Here is a 17,736-nt window from a genome sequence, read left to right on the forward strand (position 1 = left end):
TAAAATATATTTTATATATTTCTATATGGACAGATTGGTGCCATATAATAGTTATTATAAAGAACGCAATATTAAATAATGCAATATGCAATGCATGGCATTGTAGATATCTCTTCAATATCCTGTTTTATTTTTCAGATTTAAACTTAGGAAGGGGATTGTTGGATTTCATTACAGATACATTTTGAAGGTTTCTTTTTTCTGGTGTAGAAAATTTGGATATACCTGACAGCACTGAAAGACATTTTCTTTTGCTCTGTAATCAGGTTTGCTTACACCAATTAACAGCATCAACAATACCAAAGAAAACAATCCCATTAAAAAAGCAGGGGCAGTAGCTAAGCATCCAGTCCATAAAAACCTGCATAAAGATGTCAAATAATCTTATGAGAAAGTGCCCATCATCACTGATTATCAGGGAAGTAAAAATAAAAATGACAATGTGATATCACTTCACACCAGCAAGAATGGTCTCTATTAAGAGAACTAGAAAAAGAGAAAGACTGTACTTTCAGGGCTCATTTCTGTAGCTCATTACTAGAGACATTTCTCTGATCATGTACAATTACTGAAACCATGAGGATGAGCCATAGCATCTTCTCCTAAGCATGCTTTCCTAGCACTAGGTCCCAGTTCCCTCCCATCATCCCACCCCCCACCTTCTGCCAGCCTCTATGGCAAGCACTTTTCATCTCTCCCTCTCCCTCCCTTACCCTCCCTCTCGTTCTCTCTCTCTCTTTTTCTCTCTCTCATTCTATTTCTCTATATCATGCTCTCTCTCTTGCTCTCTCTCTATATCTCTTCTTTTAGGCAATTTGGTTTGCATTATTCATATTGAAAGGTTATTAAGAATATCCCTTTTCCTGCTTTTAACACTCAGATCTTGTCCAGCATGATTTGTACTTGATTCATTCCCAGCTGTTATTGTCATACTGGTCTCCTCTCTATCTACACTCAGTTTCTGCTGTGTGTTTTTGGGCCCACAAGGTAAATTCCCAGAAATGGTATTGCTGGGTCAAATGGGAGCTCAATTTCTAGTTCTATGAGATCTATACTGTTTTCCAAAAAGGTTGGACCAGTCGGCATTCCCACCTAAAGTGACGGAGAGCCCCTTTCTCCCCACAACCACCTCAATACTGGCTGCTTTTGCTCTTTTAGATATGGGCAAGTATCTGTGGTGTGAGATGATATCTCATTGTTGTTTTGATCCGCATCTCCCTATTGATTAGTGATAAAGAACATTCTTTCGTGTGCCTTTTGGCCATTCAAATTTCTTCTTTGAGAAAGCTTTTGTCCATTTTATCACCCCATTTCCAGATGGGATTGGATGTGTTTATTTTTTTCTCATAGAGTTCAACCAGTGCCTTGTATATCTTTTATATTAACCCCTTCTGAGAAGGGTGTCTGGTGAATATCCTGTCCTATTTCGAAGGCTGTCTTTGTATCCTGGTCACTGTTTCTCTTAAGACGCAGAATCTTCTTTGTTCAAGATAGTTCCATTTGTTTATCTTTGCTTCTGCTTGCTTGGGCTTTTCATCTTTGAAGATACCTTTAGCTTCAATATCGTGGAGGATTTTGCCCACATTTTATTTAATATATCTTATGAATTCTGGTCTGTTGTTTAGATCTTTAATCCATTTTGATGTTACTTTTGTGCATGGTGTTACAAATCTGAGCCCATTTTTTTTTTGCACCTAGCTGACCAGTTTTGTCAGCAACTCCAAGACATAACAAAATCAGAACAATGGATAAAGAGAGTCACCACAGATACAGACAGAATACTGCAAGCAGCAAGGTTAAAGAAGGAAATCAAGTACAAAGGAGTATCTCCTTAGATTCACAGCAGACTTATCAGAAGAAACCATCCAAACCTAAAGACAGTGGTGGGAAAAAACTCAATGAAATGAATGCCTCCCCAAGAATACCCAGCTAGACTCTCACTCAGACTCAAAGGAATAAAACACTATTTCATGGATAACCAATAGCTTAGAAACTTCATAGACTCAAAAGAAACATTTAAAGAAGGACTAAAGACAAATCCCACAAGCACAACAAATCTCTACAGAAAGATGGCACAAAACCCCATGACAATCACTGTCACTGTATCACTGTCATCCCATTGCTCATTGATTTGTTGGAGCGGGCACCAGTAATGTCTCCATTGTGAGACTTGTTACTGTTTTTGGCATATTGGATATGCCACAGGGAGCTTGCCAGTCTCTGGCATGCAGGCGAGATACTCTTGGTAGCTTGCCAGGCTCTCCGAGAGAGGTGGAGGGATTGAACCTGGGTGGGCCGTGTGCAAGGCCCTACCTGATGCGCTATAGTGCCAGCCCCCTTGATAATAATCTCTCTCGATGTCAATGGTCTAAATGAACTAAATAAGTGACACAGAGTGGAAAAATGAGTTAAAAAAATGGATCCAGAATTCTGCTGCCTACAAGAAACATATCTCTCAGAGCAAACAGAGACTCAGAGGATGGAAAACATTCCTTCAAGAAAACAACTCCCTCAAAAAAAGCCAGGGTGGCCATCCTAGTATCCAACACCATATATTTCAGCCTGAAAAAGATTAAAAGTGACAGCTAAGGCCATTTTTAATAATCAAGAAATAGGTACATCAGGAAGCAATCACACTCCTAAACATTTACGTACCCAATGAGGGACCAGCAAAATTCTTAAAACAACTGCTATTAGACTTCAAAGAGAACATTAATTCCCCTTTTGAACATCTACATTAAGAACAGTATAATGGTAAGTTACAATGATATATGTATTATTGTATTCATCACAGCAATATTTGCAATATTTGAGATCTGGAATCAACCTGTGTCTGACAACACATAATTAGATAAAAAGATTGTGATATACATATATATGTAATATATACATACATAGATATACATATACATTCACACATATGCATAGAGATACACTGGAATACTATCCAGCACTAAGAAAATCTGAAATTGTGCAGTTTGGTACAGTATAGAGCTGGGCAGTTGAATGCATAGTAAAGGCAGTCAGAAAGAAAAAAGACAAATTCCAGCTGACTACATTCATGTACAGAGAATAAAGAAACAAAGAAAGGGAATTAGACAATTCTCATGAAAAATGAACCCTGAGACATGGTCTTAAGTGTAACTATAACTGAACCGTAACAGAAACAAACACTGAGACATAATCTGGACTGAAACTGTAAACTGAAGTTGTAAAGCGGTTGTGGTAAGGAACCTTAAGGATAATAGTAGAAGAAACTAATCACTTTTATGATGAGCATGGTGTCGTAGTACTGTCAGTATAACAGAGTATTATACATGCTATAACAAACTGTGATCAAACAAAATTGACTTAAAATTATGAAATATAAAGGTGAAAAATCTATAAGAGTTATACATTACACTGATATCAAGGGACTATTGGGCACTGAAGAAAATTAAGAGCTATGTAGAAACAGAGCAGTTTATCTGCTGATTTACAAGAATGTATTAATGGCCTGTCTTTTAGCGATTTCATTTATAAAATGACTCTAAACTCCTTAGAGCTGATTTCTTGGTTCTCTTTCTTGCTAATTGATTTCAATCCACATTTTGGTAATCTCTAAAACTGATATTCCAATTTATTCATATCTTGTGCCTCTATGTTCTTCTGTCTTTATTAATTTCCTTTGAGCAGTGATGGAATTTTAGTATAATGACCTCTTATAACCTAGTTCTCCCTCTTGGAGAACCTGGCAAGGTATGGAGAGCATCCTGCCCACACAGCAGAGCCTGGCAAACTCTCCGTGGTGTATTCGATACGGCAAATACAGTAACCATGATGTGTCTCATTCCCCTTACCCTGAAAGAGTCTCCAGTGTGGCACAGCTGGAAAGAATAAGTAAAGAGAGGCTGCTAAAATATCAGGGCTATGACAAATGGAGACATTACTGGTGCCAGCTCGAGAAGATTGATGAACAACGGGATGACAGTGACAGTGATACATATTTCAAAGCATTTCACATATCTTAGAAAATGTTATCCTTGGGGCTGGAGCAATAGCACCACGAGTAGGGCTTTTGCCTTGCATGTGGCCAACCTGGGTTCGATTCCCAGCATCCCATATGGTACCCTGGGCACCACCAGGAGTAATTCCTGAGCGCAGAGCCAGGAATAACCCCTGTGCATCGCCGGGTGTGACCCAAAAAGCAAATAAATAAATAAATAAATAAATTTTTTTTTAAAAAATGTTATCCTTGCAACCATCACTAAAGTGATGTTTACACGAGAAGCAGAGCCTCCGCGCCTACTGACTGTGATCCTGAGGTCTCCTAACCCATTTTGGCACCAGAGCAGATTCTTGCAGCCATGCATTTTGACTGTGAACTGAACTACAACCTTGTGCAGCCCGGGGAGGGATTTTTTTCCCTCTCCACCCCATTTTTCTGAGCGAAAATGGCGGCAGCGGCAGCAGCCACGCGGTGAGAGCCACCCTCTAAGACCCCTCCACCAGGAGGTAGGACTCTCTTTAGTGACGTAGCCTGTAGGTGATCCTGGGAGGGGAGGTGTTCCCGGCGCTCCTTCCGCCCAGAGATGAACCAAGAGCCGCGGCACGAGAAGCAGAGCCTCCGCGCCTACTGACTGTGATCCTGAGGTCTCCTAACCCATTTTGGCACCAGAGCAGATTCTTGCAGCCATCCATTTTGACTGTGAACTGAGCTAAAATATTAGAAACCCAAAACTCAAAGTCTTCACTTTTACCAAGGAAGAGAAATTATTAGATGATGCTTATTCAGCAGGCCTGATTGTTAGGGAAAATTTCCAATCAACAATAGTGAGTTCTGTATGGAAATATGAAATGTACTCAATATATAGAGAGAATAATGGGAATATCATTAGGTACTTAGATGGGGGGTGGGGTGGGAGGGGGGTGTATTGGGGTTCTTGGTGGTGGAACGGGTGCACTGGTGAAGGGATGGTGGTTTAATCAGTATTTGACTGTGACTTAAACCTGAAAGCTTTGTATTTTTTTTCTTGTTTTCACGGTGGTTCAATAAAATATTTCTTAAAAAAAAAAAAATAAAGTGATGTTTAAACCTTCCAAATGGTAAAAGTTGAATTTCAGAGAGTTCATCTGTCCCACCCAAGGCCACATGGGTTGTAAGAGACTGCAATGACCTCTATGAGATGTTCTTAACATTCTTGGAGCATTGATAGTTTTGTTCTCTTCTAACTTCTGAATTGCTCCCTGAGAAGTTGGGAAAAGAAAGAATATATCACTCTTAGGCTGCTCCTGAAACATAACTCTTACTGTTAGTCATTGCCTTTTAATTTCTCCCTGCTGTCTCCTATTATTCTCATTATAACTGCATTATTTAAATCTATTAAATATTTAGGAGTATAGTATAAGAGATGTCATGCAAAATAAAGTTTTATTATCCACTGGATGCAGGTACACATGTATATTATGTGCAGAATACAGTGAAAGATTATGCCCCAGGGGAGTCTTTTATCATCAGTCTGCACTCATATGTTTTACCTACTTTTCTCTCTGGATTGTATATTGCCATAATTATTTATGTCTTTCTGACTGCCAAACAGAATGACTCACTTCTGAAATCTGCCAGAACATAAACTCACGGATATTCAGAGACCTAGATTACTATATCCATTGTCAGAGAATCAATCTTCCAATAGAAGTAAATATCTAGAATCATCTAGATGTCTGCAAGTTGGTGATTACAGACTCTATACTTCTGGGGGAGTGGTTTTAGATTAGTCTCTAACTCAGAAGAGTTAGCAATCTTACAAAATTTATGTGACAAAAACTAGAGATCTACATTTTTATTTTGGTTTTAGAGCCACACTGGCCAGTGCTCAGGACTTTGTTCTTGGCTCTGAGTTATCACTCCTAGTGGGGCTCAGGGGACCACTTGTGGTGTCTAGAATCGAACCCTGGTTAACTGTGTGCAAGGCAAATATTAGTGAAGTTTCATACTATTTACCACTCATCTTCAGCAGTTGATTGTTTTCCTTCTCAATTATTGAAAGTACAGGCCATTTTCATGGCAATTCTAGATAATATCAATGAAGTAAGACTGAGCAAGGATAATAGATTGTACTGACTTTTTGCAAATTGATTGCAACAAAAAAATGGTTCTCATCTTTTGCTGTTCTTTCTATATGCCTATTTTAATGTGCACTACTAATGAAACATGTGATATAGTTGTTGCCTAGTACATAGCCACTTTCTGAAATGTTAGTTTAGCTCACTTTTGTGCTAAATTTACATCAGCCAAAGAAGCTAGAATAATAAATAAGAGAATCAATACCTTACTTCGCAGAGAAGATATGTACTAAGTAAATGTATAAATGTATAAAAGCTGCTACATTTAACAAGGACATACAACAGAAAGTTTCAAACAAGGAATATATTGAATACCTGAAAATGTAAATGTATGCTGAGTTGATCACACTTTATCTTTTTGGTAAGTAATAAAATAGTAAGTAGCGATTGTAAAGTCAATATGAAGTTAAATGAAATAATATAGTGAAAATATCAGTGTGTTACACAGAACAGCTTTTGTGGTTGCCCAAAAGCTGTTTAAGTCCTTGGAATTTGTGAATGTTACTTTACATAATTATGGGAATAAGGCAGATGTGACTAAAGTTAAGAACCTTGAAATGGAGTATTTTCCTGGTCTAGGCCTAAGCTAATTACATTTTGATACATTCCTGGATGGAAAACAATTAATTTCCTCTCTATGGTCAGAAGAAGATCTTTGACGAGTGATGACAGCATAAGATGGACTCAAACAATTGCTACTGATTTATTTGGTTGTTTGTTTGGGGACCACTCCTGTAGATAATCAAGGGATATTCCTGATTTTGTGTTCAGTAATTAGTCCTGGCATCCCCTATGCCAGGAAGTTGCTATAAGCTAAGGAATGCAGTTGATCCTTAGGTTAAGTGAGGAAACTGACTCAAGTCTTGATAAATAATGGAAGTCCTTTATGCTGACCCTTCCGTTTTAAAACCGTGAGAATATTTAGATTTTTGCAGAAAACTAAGGTAGTTAATTGTGTGTTGTTGAAAGCCAATGAATTAGTGACAATTTGTTTCCATAGCAATAAAAAACTAATACAATTACCAAGGAGTTAACTAGAGATCAATAGAATCAGAACATAATTACTTTCACTTAATCCTATTTGTTCTGATTTGTTTTTCCTGGTTAGCAGTACATTCTCTCTACAGAATGACAAATTTTGCTGATCAATAATTCTTTTGAAAATTTTTGTAGCTATTTCATATGTATGATTTTGAAACATTTCAAGCACTTTCCTTAGTGATAAATTATCATCTGCTGGGGCCTGCCTGAGAATTTATACAGGGGTTGAAGTGTATGACTTTGCAATAGCTGCCCCCAAATTGATCTCCATTACCATATGTTCCCTGGAATTTGGGGGTGTAGTCATAGAGGCCCTGAATAGAGAAGGGTTGGCGTGAATAATCCTGGGCATTTGATTACCCAAGCAGCACTTCTTCCTCTCATCCTTTCATTTAATTATTGGTCTTACCAGAAGGGTACTCAGGGCCTTTTGTGCATGCCTTCGGAGAATCCCTCACTCTCCAAAAATTATCTGTTAAAATCATTAGCAGATGCTAAACTCCTTGACCATTTTCTGTAAGTATAATGTCTGGAAGCATAGGTGAATCACATGATTGAAGAATACTGGGGAATCGTTAATGAAGATTTGAGATCATTGGGCCAAAGATTAACTAATAAAAGTGCTGAAATAGTGAGAGGTATAGTAAATTATGCAACTCCTTTGCTTACTATGACTTGTCTTTAGCAATGGCCTTGGGCTACATAAAGATATTAATAAGGTTAGTGACCTTGATAAAATTACCCTTCATTATCTTGGGGTTGATGCATAGAATACAAGTAGGTCAATGCCAGAATCAATAAGAGGCATCATTAGAAATTTGAGTAAAGAGCAGAGAACCCCATAGGCTTAAGTTAATGGAGATGACTGAAGAATGCTAATGAATGGTAAACTTTCGGAGGTCCATTTTTAACCAAAGGCTATTTGACACTCAAAGTTGGATAAATGATTGAGGAGTAGATGGCTTTTACAAAACTGTTATTTCTTGATTTTCTTTGTTCTAACAAAACACATTGTAATTTACCCCATTTTTAAAAAACTTTAAACTGCTTTCATTGTTTGCATATTTCCCTTTCTCCACTCACCTGATATCCCTTGCAGATTTGTATCTTCTAGATTTTACTAAAACTTCCATTAGTGACCCTAGAGTAATTTTTCTCTTTCTATATTTTGCCACTTTATTTAAACACTGTTGTTTAGAGTTGTTCAAGATGTGTATGTTACAGGTATTCAATGTATCAACCCCAGTCCCACAACCACTCTGACTTTCCCTCCACCAGTTTCTTCATTTTTCCCACCACCCTTCAAGCCTGCCCCTATAACAGGCCCAAAATAATTTATTGTGCATTGCTTATTACCCCTAAATAGCTAATGTAATCATCACAAAATCCTTCAATAGAAGATAATTTGTGAAAATTGTTTTATTTCACCTTGGGGACATTAAATCTTTGTTAGGTTTTATTAAACTCTTGCTAGTTGAGTCTTCTGTGTTAAAGTTTTTGTTAATTGCCTAGCTGTCTTCTATTTTACATTTCCATCAAATCCGGTGTCCTTATACTGAAATGTTAGTACTGTGGAGTTTGTGTGGAGATGTCACACAATTGGGCTTCAGAAAATCAGAATAGTGAAGTAGACAGTTAGATTACACAGTGATGGTTCAATGTCAGTGTGACTGTTGGGGTTTTAGAGGATGGGTTCTGGAGTGGGACAATGGTGGGTGGCTGCTCAACCCCACTATGAGAAGGCCCAGAGATTTCAGCCAAAAGTTCTTGGTTTACCTGAAACTTTCAAGAGTTTGGTTTCGCTGTGGAGCTCAGTTATGAGGTACTGGTGTCTGACAGCAGTCAGGGGTGTGAGGATGGCTTCCAGAGACTAACGTATTTTCTAACTATTGATGCAACTCAGTTATTTTCTTCGTTTGAAAAAAAAAATCTATGTCATTTCAAAACTTATCTAGTGTAATTTTATCCAGGGAGATAACAAAAGACTGATATTTTATGAAACACAGTGATAAGTACGGAATGGTTGGTGAGGTTAAGCTGTTAATTGGCTCACTGTTTGCCATCTGATTACATGGCTGATTCTACACTATTGAAGGTGAAATCATACTTTAAATAAAGTAACAGAAGTTCTCATTTTATTTGCATAATAATAATCTTAAAATTATCTCGGGGTTGGAGCGATAGCACAGTGGGTACAGTGTTTGCCTTGCACACAGCCAATCCGGGTTTGATTGCCAGCATTCCATATGGTCCCCTGAGCACCACCAGAAGCGATTCTTGAGTGCATGAGCTAGGAGTAACCCCTGTGCATCGCAAAAGAAAAGAAAAAAAAAATGAGAAAGTTATCTCTATTCCAAGGGAGGACATATGAGGGCTTCACAAGAAACATTTTCTACAACATCAAACAATATCTCCAATTTCTTTAATTCTGTTATTACATATTGCAAGTAATTGCAGAATGATACATTTTTTCTTAAATATGTCAAAATTTATTGACTTTAAGATGTAGATCACACAGAATTTAAACCTGGAAGAGTATGGGAATACAAGTAACATGAAGGGCTGTTTAATGTTCTAGGAGTATTTTAGTTAATATAAAATAAAATCTTATTGTAAATAAGATTTCATATTGAAATTCTGATACATTTTAATTCTATCTCTCCCAGATTTTATATATAACATAATGAACTAAAATCTTTAAATTTTGATAGACATGTGACACCATTATGTCATATTACACAGATTGGATGCATGAATACACACTTTATATATATGTATATATTTTTAAATACATTTTATGTAGTTTTGTGATACAATCAGCAAAGTTTACAGCTTAGTCCTCATTCTGTGCTCAGGGATTGCTCCTGATGTGTGTGTGGTGCTGAGAATTGAACTGGGCTTGATGCATGCAAGGCATCTGTTAATCCCTGCATCTTTCTACACACACAGACTTTAATTTGGATTTCTATCTCTCATTTCTCTTCCATAAAGTTGAATTTCAGATGCAGATGTATTCCTCTCTTTTATCTCTCATGAATATTTTATTAAATTAATATTTTATCACACCAAACTTTCCATTTATTTCTAGATTTATTCTACTGTATTTAGATTGACATATAACATCCAAACTATTTGATATTAGTTACATGTTATACTATACTGTCATTCGTTCCATGAATGTCAGAAATAGAGTCAGAGATTTGTCATCTATCACTTTAAACTTTATGGTACATCTGCTAACTATTAACACTGCTGGTAATTTTATCACCCAATTCTGAATCATGAAAAAATAAACAGATCTTATGAAACTTTATTAAAGTAAAAAGAATTGTACATACCACTTAAAATACACACACACACACACACACACACACACACCAGTAAAGAATCAGAAAGACCTCCATGGTTCATGTGCTTACCTTGCTTGTGTCTGGCTGCAGTTCTACCTCTCACACCAAATAAGGTCGCCGAAACATTACTGGGGATCACCTCTGAGTACAGAACCAGGTGGAACTTCTGAGCACAGCTCCGTGTGCCCCAAACACCCTTGCCTCTGTTATGAAAATCAACCTAATGAAGTGGTCCACTAAAAAGTAGAATATTTGTGCATATTAGCTGAAGTTCATAGTTTATATTAATTTGCTTTACTTATACTCTTTGTGCTCTCTCGTACATAATATTTGAAAATTGTATGACAATTTTCTAATCTATTATATGCTATAAAATGACTCCATTATCTTAAAGATCCTCTCTGATTCACCTGTTTATCACTTTTCCCATTAGCTAACACTATCTTTTGCCTTTTCCTGAATTTCATATGTGTGGAATTATGCATGTGGAATCCTTTCCTCTGAGCCTATTTTACTTAGAAATATTGAAAGAGAGATTTGTAACTAAAACATATAACTTTGCTTAATTTTAGAAAACTTTCCTGGATTAAAAATTGGACTGGAATAAAAAATAACTCTCAAAAGTCACTTACTATAAGGGTTCATTGTGCAACAGTCTCAAAATAACAAAATTATGGATATGATGTTCCCATCAGAAAACTAGGACAAAAACTGAAATAAAAGTTTATAATAATAGCCAATTAAAAAAATGTAGGTGGTATAAAAAGATTCTGTAATTTCAGTGTTGTGTTGTGATATTGCACTATAGATTTGCAAGATAACAGCATTAGAAGAAAATAGATTTAGGTACATTGAATATCCATTATTAGTTCATAAAACTATATTTCATTCTTTAATCATTTCAGAATAAAAATTAAACTTTCTATTAAAAATTTTTTCTCATAAATAAAATATTATCAATACTTACTAGAACTTTATTGTTTTGAGATGTTTTCTTTTATATATATTATAGTCATTTGTTACCAGTCAGCATTGCTCATAGAACAATTTTTTGAGACTAAGCATTAACAATAAAAAATAAGAGAAATTAGAATTTATGTTTGGGGGTCATGCTGCTAGTATTTCTCCTCTAAATTCCAGAAATACATTGAATTGTGATTTAACTACCTTAATAGCAAGTTGAGTCTCAAACTTCTGATTATCTCATTAGTATCACTGGTATCGATTCTCTAATTGTTAAATGTTTTTCTTTATATAAAATGTAGGCTACATATGCTCCAGATGTTGTTTGCCTCTTCATTTTTGAGGAGTCTCCAAAGTGGTTCTCAGGAGTCCTGGGAATGCTTCCTAGCAATTCTTAGCCAGATTTGCTGGTGATTTAACATGAGGCCCCAGGGACACAGTGCCTCTTGGGCTTGCATTGACTGGTCACATCCGTGGTACCCAGGGGCCTCCAGGTTCATTCTAATATTTAGAAGCCATTCGAGCCATAGTCATGTGGTCGATCCAAGTCCCTGTGTTGGAGGGACTTCAGCTACACCCAATAATGCCTGGGAAAGGAGAGATGTTGAGGATTAAACCAGGGTTGACCCCATGCAAGGAATAGGCTTAACCTCTGAATTGCTTCTCAGTCCTTTTACTGGGCTTTTAACATTGTTTCAAATTGATAGAATAGAAATTTAATTGGTTTATCCCACTCTTAGAAAAGCTGTTCAAAGTTTATCTGATGTTGGTCTCTTTGAGCTTTCATATTAAGCGTAAATTCATTTTCTTCACAAGGGAGGTAACACTTTGCTGGGAATACCAAGGGCAAAAGTTCAACTCTGTTGGCAAAACAATTGCTCTGCTCCCTAGTACCTGTAGATTTCTGCAGCTAGCCCTCAGCATCTGTTGCTTGTCTAATCAACATGGCAACCAAAACATCAGCCTTCATGGCTACAAGAAATCAGAGGAATTGAATGGTTTGCTGAAATAGAGAAAACTTTGTCATGGTATCCATTGACATCAATGATTTTCCAAACAGACTTCACCTTTACATAGTACCACATTTTATGAAGAAATGCTGTATCAGAGGATATTTTTCAAGAAATAACATTTAAAGTTGTCCTTAACAGAGCAGTTCCTTAGCATTAAAGTAAAAACTAGAACCTCATAAATAAAACCACAGGACAGAAAAGCAAGTTAACCAACAAATGCCAATATTAAGTTCAAGTTTAAATTTAATCTAGAAGGAATGATAAGCACATACTCTGGAAGGTTCCTAGGTACCTAATATATGCTATATAATTCAATTATTAAATAACAGATTATATCACATAATTTAAGAAGAAGCCAAAACTCAGAGTGCAAATATACATGTATATATGTATATGTATATCACTGTTCATTGATTGCTCAAGCGGGTGCCAATAACATTTCCATCGTTCCTGTCATGTGCTAGTGTAGCCCAATGGTGTTTGCTTGCTCCAGGAACATGAAGGGCACGCTGTTGTTACTGTTTTTTGCACATCGAATACATCATGGGTAGCTTGCCAGGTTCTGCCATATGGGTGAGATATCCTTGGTAGCTTGCCAGGCTCTCCAAGAGGGGCAGAGACTTTGAGCTTATGTAGCTGAGCCGGAGGTGGTTTGTGGGTGTCTCCCACAAACCTAACCTTTGGCCGTTTAATTTCTTGGTAAACTTGGCCCCAATTTGTTGGGGTCTGGCCAAAGGCACAGCGGCAATTTTGGGGTATCTGGAAGTCTGAAGGCACCATCAGGCTGCTAATGCATTCGCCCCACAGGTACAGGTTGACCTCCTGGCGAAATATGTATATTTATGTATACAGGAAAATTATATATATAAACTAAGACTACATATGTAAATACATGTATATGTATGTCCTTATGGCACAAAGGCATGTAAATTTACCTTCATATTCATACTATTCTTGAGACTGAAGCAGTCATTGAAGCCCTAGCCAAACAGGCCGGTCAAACTCAGTACATCAAGATCCTCCTCGAGCTGTATTATGGTTTCACCACCAGGATCTCAGGAAGGGATCATCGACGTAAGGAGAGGTGTTCGACAGAGTGATACCATTTCACTGAAACTCTTCAGTGCCACCCTCAACAATGTCATTCTAGGACTGGAATGGGAAGGAATGGGAGTGAAGATAGATGGTCAGCAACTACACCACTTACGCTTCGCTGATGACATCATTCTAATAATACCAAACAACAGCCAAGTGGCACAAATGCTGGCTGACTTCGACCGCGAGTGTGAAAAGGCTGGACTTCAGCTGAATCTCAGCAAAACAATGTTCATGAAAAGCAAACTAGTCCCTGACGTTCCATTTGCTCTCAACAGAATGAACATCTCTGAATACAACAGCTATGTATATCTGGGTTGAGAACTCAACGTGAGGAAAAACTTGTCGCCAGAACTGTGCAGGAGAAAGAGAGCAACATGGAACACCTTTAAGAGCATCATGAAGTGGTTAAAAGGACGAACAACCTCCGGCTCAATTCTTCCAGCACTAAACATACGCCTCAGAGACCTGGGCCCCATGCAAACAGGATGAGAATGCTATTTGGGTATACCAAAGAGCAATCAAAAGAGCTATGCTTGGACTATAACGTTTCACTCAAGTGAGAAAAGGAATCTGGAGTCCCGACCTCAGTCGACGATCAAGAATCAGGGATGCTGTCTTGTTTGCCAAGGCATTCAAAAATCAGATGGGCCGGACACATAATGAGATTCAGAGATGACCAATGGACTACTGCTATTACCTACTGGATTCCACAGGACATCAAAAAACCACGTGGCCGCCCACCATGACGAGATGGTCAAACTTCTTCGTCAAAATCCTGAATGAACGGTTTGAGGTTATTCCGGTTCCTGGAGCAAGCAGATATCATTGGGCTATACTAGCTAGCATGTGACAGGGACAAATGGAGACATTACTGGTGCCCTCTCAAGCAAATTGAAGATCAACGGGATGACAAGTGACAAGTGAAGTGATTCATACTATAAAACCTCTTTCATAAAATATTTGCTCCATAATTAACCACAAAGTACACAGCAAGCACTTACTTTGCTCTACACATATGAATATAATTATTTGCATAAGTTGGAGCTCTTGGAGTCAACATACTTTATATAAGCAAAGAGCAAAAACACATATGCAATCATTCACTACAAAATAAAAACATGATGATAAAATTGCTCTAATTGCAGAGTATATGTTAGACTGGATAACTTTTAAATTTTGCTAGTTTACATGGAATTATAATATCTATTGTTCAAGTGAGGGCAGTGTGTTTTTCTATTTCCAGTAGGTAATCTCATGACTGGCTATGATTTTAAATTTTTTAAATAACTTAAACTGGCATAATCTCCTGCTGGAGCAATAGTACAGTGGTTGGGTGTTCGCCTTTCACATGGCCGACCCAAGTTCGATTCCTCTGCCCCTGTCCGAGAGCCCAGCAAGCTACCGTGAGTATCGAGCCCGTGCGGCAGAGCCTGGCAAGCTACCCATGCGTATCGGATGTGCCAAAAACAGTAACAATAAGTCTCTCAATGAGAGACATTACTGGTGCCCACTCGAACAAATGCATGAGCAACGGGATGACAGTGACAGTGAATCTCCTGCCTTCACGCCAGGCTGTCTTCACCAGGGCCCCCTTGGAATGGGGTGGGTTGAGTTTCCCTCTCCGCCCCAAGCAGAACCCCAGCAGTTGAAAACCTCCAGAACCCAGCCATAGCCATGCTCAAAGTGACTCTCCATACGCTCGAACAAGCCTCATGTATGAAGGAACAGGCAGAGGAACCCTGGTATGCAGGACCTGTGGCTGAGATCTCCAGGCCTGCTCAAACCTTGGAAGTAGCAACCACACCCAGTTCTGGTAGCACAATCAACATAGGAAAGCCCTTCCTGCAGCCAGGACATCAGCTCAAGGGCAAAATACCTCCTAAGTTTTTTTCTCCTTTCCTTAGTCCAATAACTATACAACCATTCATCTTAATTATATTTCTAAATATAAGTCATTTTGTATGGACAGAGTAAGAGGTAAATTAAGTTTGCATGGTGGCTCTCATGGGGACATCTTGCTATAGATCCCAGACTAAAATGCTCAGGCCAGATTAGTCTTTCCTAATTCTAGCAGGTTCCTAATCTAGTTGTTCTATTTTGGATCATAACAGAATTTGTCAATGACAATGCTCCTTTTAAAAAACTTTTTTATTAGTGAATCACTGTAAGGAACAGTTACAGGTTTATAAATTTTCATGCTTGTGTTTCAGTCATACAATGCTCCCATCCCTCGACCAGTGCCCATTCTCCACCACTGATGATCCCAGTATCCCTCCTACCCCCACCCCAGTCCCCCACCCCATCCCACCTCTGTGGCAAGGCATTCCCTTGTGTTCTCTCTCTCCTTTTGGATGTTGTGGTTTGCAATAGAGGTATTGAGTAGCCATCATGTTTGATCTATAGTCTACTTTCAGCGCGCATCTCCCATCCCAAGCAGGTCCTCCAACCACACTTTACCTGGTTTTCCCTTCTCTGTCTGAGCTGCCTTTTCCTCCAGCGTGTGAGGCCAGCTTCCAAGCTGTTGATCGAACCTCCTGGTACTTATCTCTACAATTCTTGGTGCTAGTCTCCCATTCTGTTACTTTATATTCCACAGATGAGTGCTATATTTCTATGTCTGTCTCTTTTTGACTCATTTCACTTAGCATGATACTTTCCATGTTGATCCACGTATATGCAAAGGTCATGGCTTCATCTCTTCTAACAGCTGCATAGTATTCCATTGTGTAGATGTACCAAAGTTTCTTTAACCAGTCATCTGTTCTCGGGCACTCGGTTTTTTTCCAGATTCTGGCATTGTAAACAATGCTGCAGTGAACATTCGAGTGCAGACGTCATTTCGACTATAATTTTTTACCTCTCAGAATATATTCCCATAAGTGGTATTGCTGGGTCAAATGAGAGCTCAATTTCTAATTTTTTGAGAAGTGTCCATACTGTTCTCCAAAAGAGCTGGACCAGTCAGCGTTCCCACCAGCAGTGTAGGAGGTTCCCTTGCTCCCCATATCCACACCAACAGTGGTTGCTTTCATGACGATGTTCTTAATTATGTAGTTAAGTATTATGGCACTTAGCCTGGCCCATTTTGGTGCCAGGGTAGCTCACAGATTACCCTGGTCTATCCAGTCCCTAGTTGGGACCCAAATTTTGGGGTGCTAGGAAATAAGGGCATTTTGGGCTTAAGTTGAGAGAACAATGCCCAGTAGTGAATATTATTCAGAGTCAATTAACTTCCCAAGTTACAAAATCTTAGTATTATCTATTTTCCTGTGTCTATACAAAAAAGACATTATACTGCATTAACTAAGGAGAAGAGAAAAGCAATATTTGCAAGCTAACAGAATCTGATTAGAAGACAAAGATGATTGATTGGGGAAGCAGAGCACAGAAAAAGAGGTTACAGATAAACACAGAGAAATTTGAGTGCCTCAGGAGCACTATGATGTGAGTAACCCAATAAACCTTAGTTCCCTATGGCAAGGCAGAAAGGGCAAACCAATATTATCCTACATACCGGAATTTATTATATAGAACTTCCTGCCCCCATGCCAGGCTGTCTTCACCAGATTTCCCTTGGAGGGAGGCAGGTTGAGTTTCCCTTCTCGCCACAAGTAGAACTCCAGCAGCGAAAAACCTCCAGAACCCAGCCACAGCCATGCTCAAGGCCACTTTTCACACACTCAGACAAGCTTCATGCATGAAGGAACCGGTAGAGCAACCCAAGTATGTGGGACTTTAAGCTGAGATCTCCAAGCCTGCTCATATTGGAACTGGGCCTCCTCCACCCAGATCCCCCATTTTCCAGTAGCTTGGCACTCACACCCACAAACTTCCCCCAGCGATCAATGACCAAGATCCAGAGACTATAAACAAAGCTTCTGGAAGAGTTCAATGCAGTATTTCCTCTGTCTCTCTCGGAGAGCCCAGCAAGATACAAAGAGTATCCTGTCCTCACAGCAGAGCCTGGCAAGCTACCCTTGGAATACTCAATACACCAAAAATAGTAACAAATGACGATCCTCATTCCCCTGACCCTGAAGAGCCCCCAATAAGCCATTGGGCTACACTACGCTAGCACACGACAGGGACAAATTGATGAACAACAAGATGACAGTGATACAGTAATACAGTGATAGGAATTTACTAACACTTTACTGAATGAGCCA

At 38.6% G+C, this 17,736-nt stretch overlaps 1 pseudogene; it reads left to right on the forward strand.

Annotated features, from left to right (window-relative positions):
- Positions 1-499: 499 nt before the first annotated feature.
- On the forward strand, positions 500-613 carry LOC129400355 (small nucleolar RNA U3; annotated as a pseudogene).
- The last annotated feature ends 17,123 nt before the right edge of the window (positions 614-17,736 follow it).

Source organism: Sorex araneus, chromosome X (assembly GCF_027595985.1).
Source record: "Sorex araneus isolate mSorAra2 chromosome X, mSorAra2.pri, whole genome shotgun sequence".
Lineage (NCBI taxonomy): Eukaryota > Metazoa > Chordata > Mammalia > Eulipotyphla > Soricidae > Sorex > Sorex araneus.